General features: G+C 33.9%; 1 long non-coding RNA gene across 1 annotated transcript in view; it reads right to left on the bottom strand.

The window, feature by feature from the left end:
• LOC128249606 (uncharacterized) overlaps nt 1-10,025 on the bottom strand; it is a 143,766-nt gene extending 133,741 nt beyond the window's left edge. The window contains exon 1 of the long non-coding RNA XR_008265714.1: nt 9,495-10,025. This is a non-coding gene — a long non-coding RNA (uncharacterized LOC128249606). The remainder of the gene's footprint in view (nt 1-9,494) is intronic.
• Nucleotides 10,026-12,707: the final 2,682 nt, after the last annotated feature.

Raw genomic sequence — 12,707 nt, 5'->3', positions numbered from 1 at the left:
ATATATATATATATATATATATATATACACACACACACACATACATCATATACATACACACACATTAATATTATATATATATATTATACATGAGTGGGAGAGAAGTGCATTAGTAGCAAATATTGAATATATATTGGTGAGCAGAGAAAAAAAAAAGAGTGTTACTCAGAACATTATTAAAATGTAATTGTGCATGGAATTTGTAAAATAATGTCATATGAGACAGTATATTGCATATACATATTATACATTTATTAATCTAAGCGTACAGTATTATATATCCATTACAGATGAGCTTACCAATCAGTTTCAGATATATAATACTGTACACTTCAATTAGTCTACTGACAAGTATACGAGTGCATATTTTTACTGACTTATGGATTCTTTGATGACTCTATATATATATGTGGTTGTATATATGTATTAGTGCAAAAAATAGGGTGAATGTATTAGAGTCAGCGCCCTTGATATACACTCCTGACATACACTACACATGTTGCTCACTCACTACCTTGCTTCTCCGACAGTGGTGGTTATATGAGCTGAAACAACTTGCTGTTAAAAATAGATGGAGCTGTGCATGCTAATTTATACTTTTAGTTTACTTATATGAATATAACAAGATAATATACAACTGTGATAGAGAGAGAGTATAGATAACCAAGTTGATAGGGTACAAGAAAAGCAGTCATGTGGCTGCCAGTGCATACCTTGTAAACAACCACCACTAGTTGTTGCTGTAATCAAGATACTTAACTCCCACCTGAGAGTAATCAGTAACACAGGTGATGAATAAAACATTGCAGTAAGCAGAATTATTACCCTATCACTGTTGGATATAACCTGGGTAAATGAAGATGAGCTCCATCAAGTTGACTTGCCATAGATATACAAAGCTTTTTTTATATTTATGCTATGTGCCAAAAAGTAATAAGACTCATTAATGTCCCAAAGATTAGTAACTTGAAAATTAATCTGGTCAGCCTGGAATTTCTTGAGTAACAACTTCAATAAATTGAATATATTGATATCCCTTCCAAATTCCCTGTCATTATTAACCATTTTAAGTAGAACAGTAAGGAAAGGGGGATAGCGTAATGGAAGTGTTAGTGCTAAACTGCTGGTCAATCCTGATGAAGCAGACATATGGTCACAGGCTTTTTAGCTGTGACTCTACTCCAGCCTCCCTGCCTTTTTTACAACTAAAATAATGGTGTCTATTCCTCAGAATCAGCTGGTTTTGTACACTCACTCATGATTCCTTCTCTCTTCCTCTCATCTAACCTCACTAGGTCCTGCAATAACCACTACACCTAGTCTTTTCTCCAAAGAACATCAACACTCTGGAATTCCTTCCCTGATTAAGTCTTTCCTGTTGACTTGCAATGGTTTAAATGGAACATTAATGACACCAACTTTACCAATCTCAGACAACTAGCAAAAAGTGGGCACTGGCCTTTCTTCCAGACCCAGTGAATTAAGAAAAAAATGCAAAGAAAACAAATTAAGAACATGTATAAGACTACATTATTCAGTGTCTTTTCTTTATTCAAAGTGTGATTTGAGAAAGACTTTGTTACTATTTATACCAGGTTAAAAACAGAGGACCAAAATATAAGCAGACTATTTATTTTACTTGCTGAGTCTGAAAGAGGGTACAGAGCCTATGGCTTCTGCAAGCTCTCCAAGAGCAGTGAATTTGATGCCATTAATATTGTTTAATGGTCAGTATTGAAAATATTCGATAATTACAGGTATATAATGAGGAAAGTGTACAAGATTACCATCACACTAGTCGTTGCATGGAGTCATGAAATGAGCGAAACCATGGGTAGGGTAGACAAAGGCAATGTCATTGCAAAGACGGTCTAAAAAGAATATCTTATAGAAATAACGTATCAGTTTACTTCAAATATTCTATCGCATGGTCCTTGTCCATAATTTTCAAATGAATTCTCCAGAAATTTTAATTTCAATTTACATGTAGTGTATTGAGACATGTCAATAAGGCCAATGCAAACAAAATGATATTGAAATGTAAGGTATTATTAACCACCAACACCAACAACAACAGCAGCAAAATGAAAAGCACTGAAGTAATACTTTATTGAAAAGAGACTGCAGGAATTGTAAGCAATAACTGAAATATTGTACATCTTTTTTATTTTTTACTCATTTCAGTCATTGGACTGTGGTCATACTGGGGCACCACTCAGAGTTTAGTCAAACAAATCAACCCAATACTTATTTTTAAAGTTTAGTACTTATTCTGTTGGTCTCTTTTACCAAATGACTAAGTTATGGGGTATAAATAAACCAACACTGGTTGTCAAGCACTGCTGGAGAAACAAACACAAACACACACTTGAGCACACACACACATACATGTATACAGACACACACACAACAGGCTTTAACAGTTTCCTTCTACCAAATTCACTCACAAGGTATTGGTCAATCTAAAGTTATAGCAAAAAACACTTGCCCAAGGTGCTGTACTGTGGGACTGAACTTGAAACCATGTGGTTGCAAAGCAAGCTTCTTAACCAGAAAGTCATGAATTAATTTTTCTTTCCGTTCATTTTGGAATGTATGGTAAAAATGAAAAAGCACCACAATTTTATTTGAATGAGTACATTCATTATGTTAAAGGCATATGTGACCAAATTAATCTCACTGATACTCTTAGAATCTCCTGCTAGGGAATCATAAAGTAAAAGATACACTAAAGGATTAGTAGGAAATGTGGATTCAAAGTATACGAAAACTAAGTACCATTACCAGCCAAAAGTTGTTGCTGAAAACTAGATTGTACAAGTCACCATGCTGCAAATAAAATTTATTTGTTAATAATGCACACACCTCCATAAATTCTTCAAAGTGAAAATCTTTTACATAGCCTGTGTTGCATTGTATATACGTTGAAAGACATACAGGGACACACAAACTACAAAAAATTAACTAATATGCATTATATATATAGTTGAAATTTACAGTAAAACAAAAGATGAAGGGCACTAGTCAGCACCAGTATTGCTAGAAATAAAAGTCAAAACAACTCCCTCAGCACCAGTGATGAAGGAGCTTGCCTCCCTTGTCATTCATTAAGACTGCTTATCAGGGTTATGAGTTGTTTTGACTCTTATTTCTAGCAATACTGGTGCTGACTAGCACCCTTAGTTGCTTTAGTGAGTATATATTTCTGCCTTTCAGTTGAAAAATTGCTAACAAGCCATCCTTATGATATATATATATATATATATATATATATATATGCGTGTGTGTGTCTATATATATATATATACATATACATACAGAGTCTTTTGTTTTAAGTGTGTTGCACTGTGTTGACAGATTTGCACTTAAAATTCCCACTTTCTTAATAAAAACTTGTCAGTTCCTTAGGTGACACTATCTCTCACTGTATTCCTCTCTCAACAACTATTTCTCCTCCCCTTCTTCCCTCTCTCTACACAGATTTTGTTATAGACAGATAGATGGAGTTCAGCTTCCCTTTTATGATAAGATTACTTCTAGTAAGATCCTATAAAATTGCTCTATACCAATGGTGTCCAACCGGGGTATTGGGACACCCTAAAGTATCATTGAGAGTAAGTTAAAAGAATCACAAGGTTTTAAATTTAAAAGAAAAAGTGTTGTGTACTTTTAGCATATGGAGATGGGATTACAAGGTAATAAAAACATTTAGAAACCATTTGCTATATACAAACTGTTATGTAATTGAGATCAAACTCTGACCATATCTAGTGTCATACCAGATAATAACAGAGTTGTATGATTGTTATTTATCTATAAAAACTGACACAGAAAACTGATAGGATCATAATAAAAGAAAATTTGAAGTATGATTTACCATAAATTAAAGTAATAAATTAGAACGGTCATTACAACATCAGATACAATGTTTTGCAGTATTCATGTATTCATTCCAGCTTACTGCTCTTCAAGCTCAAATCACACCAAGGTCAACTTTGCCTTTCATCTTCACAGTGTTCATAAAGTAACAGCCCATTGTTGTCTGCTATTTACAGCAGCTCAAACAACCATGCAGAGGCTCTCTCAATGAAGGTGTAGGACTTTCTTTCTCTCACCTTTCTGAAGGAAATTTGTCTCTATGTTGCTAGATCTAGAAAGGGATAGGCTTCACCAGGTTCAAGAAAAGGGCCTAAGACATGCTGAAATTTTATGACAGTGTCCCTATGACTTCATGAGGAGTTAAGTATCCAAGGTAAAGCATGTTATATTGTATGATAGTGGAGTTGTAAATATGAACAGCTAATTTTAAAATCTCAGATGTTGTCAACTGATAGCATTTCAAGTTCAAAAAGATTAATTCTGACTGGTCAAACTTTGGGAAGACCAAAGAACAACACTGACCTCTCTCTTGAATCATGAAAACTTTTCTTTAAGAAAAAAAGAATATCAAGCAACAGAAACTTATGTTGAAAAAGCTTTGCAAATGGTATACTCCCCAAATCAATGCGAATGTAGATAGATGCTATCTCGGATTTAACAATAAGCAAGGATTGTACAGAAAATAATACAAAAGTGGGCATAACATTTAAATTAACTGACACAGGGCATTCAAACTATATTCATTGGTAGAGTAACTCTTCTTCCTATTCTTCTTCATTGTAGGTAAATAAATAATAGGTTCCAAGCAATGCACCATCATAAGAATTTTTGACAAAAGAGGAGTTCAGGCTGTCTAACTTCCACAGAAGGCTACATACCCTGTTTACAAGGATGACACCATTGACAAGAGCAATGTGCATAGAAGGATGAAACCAATATTGAAGACAAACCTTGCAATGGGAAGAACACCAACTGTGTTCACATGAATTGCCAGCAAATGGATGAAATGATTCAGATAGATAGAGAGACAATCACAATCCATGTTTGCTACAGAACTGGATTCTAGTGATAGTGCATTAAAGAAAATAACAGAAGACTCTGGGTATCAGAAAGAGTGTGCAAAGTGAGTAACTTGGCAGCTGATACCCAATTTGAAGGAGTGAAGAGTGGAAATCTACTCTGATCAGCTGAAAGCATTTGAAGCTAATGAAAATGCTGCTTTCTTCTGGTCTGGTGATAGGGATGACTCATAGGTGTATCTTTACAATCTAGAGATGACAGGTCAGGCCACAGAATGGCATCACATTGCTCCTCCAAAGCTGAAGAAACTCATGAGCGAGCAATTGGAACAAAAACTCATGGTGACTGTTTTAGGGGATCACAAAGACATCATTCTTCTTTATTTTCTGGAGTGTGGCTGTACTATGAATAGTTAGCAGCTTACTGAGAGACAATCAAAAAGCTTAGAGAGCCATTAGGAGAAAGAGACCAAACGAGAATCTGAAAATAATCCTAATTCACCTCGACAATGCATGACCTCACAGAGCTTTGACAACAAACCATGCTATGGACAAACTATGCCGGTCAGTGATTCACCATCTACTGCATTGCTAGGATTTGGCCCCCACCAACTTATACCTGTTCAGCCCAATGAAGAATTATAATAATAATTTTTCATTATAATAATGTTCTGTTCATCATTCCTTTTTTTTTTTTTATCTAATGCCACATAAAAAGCACCCACACCACTATGTATAACATACTCTGAAAAATCGAAGTATGTTATACAATAAAGATGTTAGATCCTGTGGTATTTCTCAGTAACTGACCATATAATAGAGGCACAGAGACCAGATATGAATATAAAAATAAAATCAAAGTATGTTATATATTTTGTTATAGAATTGCAATATCCTATAGTATTTCTCTTTAAACACTGACCATGTAATAGAGAAACAGACCATTGGAAATATAAGTAGAGTTGTAAGAATGCATGGTGTATGCTTGTAAAATCCACACACACAGACCAGTTATGATCAGAAAGGGAAAACTGAACTGTTTTATATTTTGTTATGCTATTCAATAGCAGGGTTGTAAGATCTCACAGCATTTCTCTAATAACTAACTACATCATAGTGAAAAAAACAGAAAGCAGTCATGAAGTATAATTGCTAAGTTAGTGCTAACATAGCATATTTAATGCAGGGAACACAAATAGAAAGTTAACTAGGAACAACTATGTAGTTATGAAAGACAAAAGAAAAGATATTAAACCTTGCTTATTATTATTCAAGTGTTTCAGTAAAAATACAAGAAACAACTCTAGACACATTTCAGTTTTATTAGAGAGCCTAGGAAAACAGAGACATCACTGTACTTACCAAATTAGTTATGAGAGAATCATTGAGATACAAGGTTGTACATTGGTTGGTGAAGAAAAACAGAAATATTCAGAGATTACATAGCTATTGCGCACCATCCACATGGAAAAAAAAACAATGCAATAGTTATGTTAATGTCAATATATTTAATGAAAATCCTGTATAGACAGACCATATAACAAAGGTCCAGAGATTAGATACAATTGTATAAGTAATCACAATCAGCACTTAACATCCACGTTTCTATACTGACAAGGGTTGGGCAAATTTTTTGAGACAGTTTTACAGCTGTATGCCCTTCCCATCACAGATTTTTTTGAATACCTTTTACAGCATGTAGGGATGTAGTGTACCTATTCTAAAACCATTATACATGCACACAGAACAAGTAAAGTAGATTATGTCCAAATTCACTACTGAATGGGCCTAGAGGTTGAGAAACCTTGGAAATTTAATAATGCTTCCTTATTAAGGTACATGGCCAGTAATTATAAGGGGAAGGCTTTGTTTTCCCTCCCCTACCCACAATACTTGACTGGCACTTTATTTTTATCAGCCCCTAAAGGATGAAAGGCAAAGCTGACCTGAAAGGGAGTTAAAACCAGAAAACAAAGAGCCAGAAGAGATACTGCACAGCATTTTATCCAACACTTTAATGATTCTTCCAACTCACCACCTATGAAAATCTAATAAAAATAATGAAGTTATTGTATTCAGTGCACAAGTGCACAACAATTTGTCAGAAAGGAGTAAAAGAAGAGACAGAATGCAACAGTAAGTCAAGTAAAGAAAGACAGTGATGAAAGTCAAAAGTACATGCACAGTACACAAAATGAAATACAAAAAGAGACAGAAAAGCAAATAGTAAAAGAATCATAAAGAGAAACGTCAGGAATAGTGTTGACAAATTTTGAGAAGCATGGAGTTTTTGAAGGATACAGTCTTCTGGCAGTTAACTGATGCAGGTTCCATGCTTTGACAATTCTCCAACCTCAAGAAGATGCTGGCTGTAACCATATAATGGCAGTAAAGTAAGAAATGATGGAAGTAATGTAAGAAACAAGGAAAGCCGAAAAGTATTGGGACTTGATTAAAAAACTAAGAAGACTTTGAGTTTTCTACTACAGCCCCAGGATGACCAAAACCTTGTGAGTGAATTTGCTAGAGAGAAACTGAAAGAACTTCATCACACACACATATCAAAATGTATGTCTATGGGTGGGTACGTCTCCTTGTCTTGGTCGTAAATGAGCGTCACCAATATACATGCGGTGTTGTTCGTTTCTAATCTTCTGTAGAAACATGACTAGCCAGGGGGAAATATGACCATGTTTGGAAATAGATGAGGGTATACAAGAGTCGATGGCATCGACTACCCCCACCCTATCCCTTTAAAATTGCTAACCTTCTGCCTTAAGTACGCAACTGTGATTCATATAACATCCTTTTGTGTTCTGCAGACAAGTCTTGTTGCGAACGACTTTACATATTTTCGTCTTTTGGGGTTCGATAAAAAAATAAAAATACCAGTCAAGGTTTAAACAGTCCACCACCACCTCCACGGCAAAAAACAAAAACGGTATCTTTACGCTGAAAATAACGTATTAGGTTCAGCGGGAAATTCTTGTTGCTAATGATAGCACAATGCAACAAATTCTGACGAAGGACATAATTTAGTCTTAGTCTTCTCTTAGATAATTCCATTCACATCTAGGATACTTTATAGGAATATTAAATATCGCCTCCTGTTCTTTGACAGTTAATTTATTTTATCATGCTAGAAGGTCGGATGAAAGGTGAAATTGTTCCCCCAGCGGCATATGAAATTAAAATGGAAAGGAACGCAACAAGGCAATCTCATCTGTCGCTTTAGCGACGGAGCCACGAAATAAAATATCACTAACCGGGAAACAAAACCAGGTCGCAAGTGGAGTTCACAGGAAGTTTGAACAGTTGTTTTAATAAATACGGAATGTTAGTCATACAGAAGAGGATTGTGATCTCTATACAAATGTTATGCTTAGTGCTATCAGTTGAGGGCCAAACATTTTTATGAATCTGCTTTATGTAATTACATAAAACAATGGAGTGGTAGAGGTAGTAGGTTTCATGTGTTGAAACAGTATTTGTATTCATATTCGTCATACTTTACACAGCACGAAATCTAATTGCAATTAAAGTCGGACATAGGAATTAATTAACAGACGTTATCGTTAAGAAGGTAGCGCATGCGAATCCAAAAACCTTGTTTTCGACTAGGCGACAGTGCAAAAATACTTAAGACAAATTAACCAGCAGACTAATATTAAAAAAAAAATCCCGAAGTTTCTAACGTATGAATGACTGATTCTAGAAATCGCTCGAAGAATAAAACACTGGAATAAACTTACCGAATAAATTAGTAAAGAAATATATGCAAAGACCTCAAAATATTTTCTCCCTTTTTTATCTCTCTGGTCTTTCAAATGAAACCACATTAAAAAAATAATTCAAAAAGTGTATATTTAATTGTTGTTGTTCACGATATTGCAGTTGTATTTCTCTGATGAATCCAAATATCATATAATTTGAAGACTTAAAAGAGTTAACGGTTTATCGTATAGAAACGGTGAAATACGAATAAAAAACGCCTCCACCGTTGAAGTGACGTAACAAAGGTTCATCTGACATTTGACCTTAAACCGTTTTAATAACTCAACTTTGCTTTCTGGTTCTTTGTTTACCGTTCATTACAGTTAATTGATTTTTATTATTTTTATATCATGGTTTTATTTCTTCGCTTTACTCTATTACGTAAGCTGCACTGTGTTGTCGGAAGGGTAAAAATGAAAATATTTTCATTGCCTGTGAGATGTATCAACAATAAAAGACCTTAAGTTGTTGGATGATATACGAAGGTTAATAAACAAGGGGAAAATATGGAATAAAATTATATTGATTTTTATAACAGAAAACGTTACTTCATATGTATATATAAAAACATATATTCACTTGTTTACCGATACTCACAAAAATGCTGTAAATGAATCCAGAAACGTTTCTACGAAGATAACATGAAAGGCGAGACTGGGATTAGCATCGTGGTAACATTTTCTGTTGCCTTGGTCGAAAGAAACTCTTTTGAGTTTCGTAATAAAACAAGATGGAAAATATAAAACTTGGGCGTCCCCAGCTAATGATTCTGTTCTAAAGATGAAAAAGAAACATCTCAATAACGAGAAAATACCCGCTTACCGATTCAAATTGATGGAGATACTGTTAATGGCTCAAATATATGTGTTGAAGTCAACTTCTTACATGACAAAACAATAAAAAATTGCAAGGTTCTTAGTTTTCTTTTATCTTTTGTTTAGTTTTTTGTTATCTTTCTTTGAAACATAGTATCTTTCACTACATTTAAAACAAAAATTAAAGAACTTTTTTTTCTTTAATAACTTGAGAAATGGAAGGGTCTATTAATTTATACACAACATATCCTGGATGAGGTAATTTGAACCCTGTTAAGTTGTATACAGAAACGTTGAAGAACTTTGCTGATAATTTTTCACCGATTTCAAAATGTCCTCTGTATAATAGTGTTGCCATACAATATGTATAAAAATATAAAATATACACACGTTAATATATATCAGTAATGTATTGTATGTATATAAAGCGGTGAAAATATTCAAAAAGCTCTTTCACTGGCAGGCGCCATTTTTGTTTCAAAGTGATGTAAAACGGATGAATGACGTAACTGTTAAAAATGACTGAAGTTGAGATTCAATGATTCTAATTTGAGAATACTGTATTGCTACGAAATCACTCATTTATGTTCTCTGGTTAAATAATTAAATAATTTCTTTTATACTATCACCCAAAACTGTGGTGCCGTTCATATTTCTAAGAAGAAATAAGTTTAAAATATATTTAAATATATTCTACAGGGGGTCCAATCAAAAGCTCCCTAGGACAAAATCCCTACGGTTATGTTTTTCGGTTATTTTTTTTCGTTTTTAGAATTTTTAGTTGAATGTATCGACCCCAGAATTTTTTTTTTTTTACTTGTTGCGGCCGGCCATGCTGAAGCACCACCTTGAAGAATTTTTAGATGGCTGTATGGAACCCAGAATTTTTTTTAAGCTTGATCAAAACCACTTCTGTGATATAATTCATTTTTGCTTTTCTTTTTACTTGTTGCAGTCGGGGCACCATCTTGAGGAATTTTTTGTCGATTGTATTGACCCCAGAATTTTTTAAGATGATTTTCAACCAGTGCATGAAGTTAAACCTAGGTCTCTCGATATGCTAGAAATAACTGCCAAATCTCTCGAAATTTTTTTGTTATATTTTTTTGGTTATCCTTTTTTTTTATATTTTCTAAAAATCGTTTTACTTGTTTCAGTCATTGGGCTGCAGCCATGCTGGAGCACCGCTTTGAGGGATTTTTAGTCGAATGTATTGATTCCAGAATCTTTTTTAGGTGATTTTCAACGAGCACATGAAGTTAAGCCTAGAAGGTCTCTCCGCATGCTAGAAATAACATCTAAATTTTACAAATTTTTTTTAAAAATAATTTCATGTAAACAACAATGGAAATAGTGGTTGTAAAAAAAAAAATTATTTTCCAAGATTCCAATTTTTAAGTAAAAATATATTCAATCAAAAACCGGTGTCAAAACATCTATGTCCCTCACAATGGTAATTTCCGTGTGCTTCAATTATTTTCCTCGTTTCTAGAATAATTTTGAAGTTTGAAAATGAAAATAAATCAACCTTACCATCAATAATAGAATAACAGAACAGAAGACTCTTTACTACTCAATGTACATATTGTCTGAATTCTAACAAAAGGAAAAACGCTTACTTCAAGAAATGTGTAGAAACAAAAATGATAAATAAGTACATTTGAATAGCCTATATATGCACACATAAAATGAAAGTAAATATTACACATATTTCTAACGTTTTTTTTCTTCACAAAAACCAGAATTTGTCATTTTTATGGAGAAACACTCATTTCCCTATTTAGGCAAACAATAAAAAGTACATTTGAATGACTAGCCTTCTGTTAGACCTTCAACGGCCGGAGAAAGTTCAAAAGGTCAAATTATTCTCATTAATCAGTAAGAGCTGAGAGAAGAAAACAAAAGACTTTAAATATATATTTTAAAATGATGATTTTTCTGCGAACAAAAATTCTTCAAGCTGGTGCCCCAACATGGCTGCAGTCCAATGACTGAAACAAGTAAAAAGATTTTCAGAAAATAAAAAAAACCGAAGGGAGTTATAAAAAAATTTCAAGAGATTTTTGTTGTTATTTCTAGCATGTGGAGATACCTTCTAAGCTTAATTTCATGCGCTGGTTGAAAATCATTTAAAAGAATTCTGGGGTCATTAATTGGACTAAAAATTCTTCAGTGTGGTCTCCCAGCATGGCTGCAGTCTAATAACTGCAACAAGTAAAAATAAAAAAATTCTAGTGTTGATACATTCAACTAAAATTTCTTCAAGATGGTGCCCCAGCATGGCCATAGTCTAATAACTGTGACAAGTAAAAGGTGAAAAAAAACAAAAATAATTGGAAAATATGACCATGGAGCTTTTGTCCACTTTTTCACTTTAACTATGGGGCTTCTGTTCGAGGGGCTTTCGTCCTACACTCATAATACATACATAGTTTTCGTTTTAAAATACATATTGCAGAAACTCTCGGATACATCGTGATATATCTATATATATAAAAGAGAGTTTGTGTGTGTGTGTCTGTTTGAATGTCTGTGTGTGCACACATGAATGTTCCTTATACATTCGAAAACTGAGTTGCCAATTTTGACAATTGGGGTATCAAAAGATTCACTAATCTTTTGGCTACCAAATAAACTTTATTTTCATTTACATATTTTCTACATTATCTCAACAACCAGCTATAGTTATTTGAAAGACACTGCTCTACAATGACCAGGTTTCATTAGAAAATGAAAATAGTTTCACACTTTCAATTTGAACCAAAATTAAAAAGCGTTGCATTACAAGAGTGATGATGCGTGAATAATGAAAGTAATGCTTCTCCGAATTAGTCACTCATTAAAGATATCTATTTCTCTATATGTTATGAGGAAATGCAGTCACTCACTCTTTCTCACTCTCTCCCTCCCCCTCGCTCTCATGCACATACATAGAAAAAGGATGTATGTGCATATGTAGTTATGTATGTGTATAAGATAATGTGTGTGTGCATGCATGTGTGTGTGAGAGAGAGAGAGCTCGACTGAGTGTCATTTACACATACATGCAAAAAATACATACATGAAAACACACACATTCACTCAGTCTCTCTCTCTATCTCTCTCATGCACACACACATCCATTTCATACACATGTACATACATCTTTCACCTTCTTCTGTTTCACTTTCTACTCTCACTTCAAAGCAAATGTCGCCTTTTCACTTTCTCTTCTCATTCA

Source organism: Octopus bimaculoides, chromosome 16, assembly GCF_001194135.2.
Source record: "Octopus bimaculoides isolate UCB-OBI-ISO-001 chromosome 16, ASM119413v2, whole genome shotgun sequence".
NCBI lineage: Eukaryota > Metazoa > Mollusca > Cephalopoda > Octopoda > Octopodidae > Octopus > Octopus bimaculoides.
The sequence above is the reverse complement of the archived record's forward strand: the minus strand, read 5'-3'. Positions and strand labels throughout refer to the sequence as shown.